We start from the raw sequence: 402 nt of genomic DNA on the forward strand, positions 1-402 counted from the left end.
ACAAATCAGTATGCATACACCTTTACATCGGTGATTGTTATTGTGATTCTGGATCGCATTGGATAACTGTGAAGCACTGGGAATAAATTAAGGAAACCATAATCACAATTTCTTTTATTGAGACTAAAAATAAATCTTGATTCTGCCTGGAAAAGAGGATTTCCAGGAGACTGGTTTAGACGTCCATGTGTTCTTTACTGCCTAAAGGGTAAACAAGAAAGATATGCCGTTATGTGTAAGATACATATAAGACAAGTATCTTCACTTACATTTATCCTCTTGAAACCAAAAATGAAATGGAGTTTTATCCTCTTTTTTTCCACATATCCTTCCTTTAACCTATCCTCTCTTTATCCATTCATCCTTCCATTTATTTATCCTCTCTTTATCCATTTATCTCTA

The sequence above is a fragment of the Penaeus monodon genome, chromosome 23, assembly GCF_015228065.2.
Source record: "Penaeus monodon isolate SGIC_2016 chromosome 23, NSTDA_Pmon_1, whole genome shotgun sequence".
In the NCBI taxonomy this organism is placed as follows: Eukaryota; Metazoa; Arthropoda; class Malacostraca; order Decapoda; family Penaeidae; genus Penaeus; species Penaeus monodon.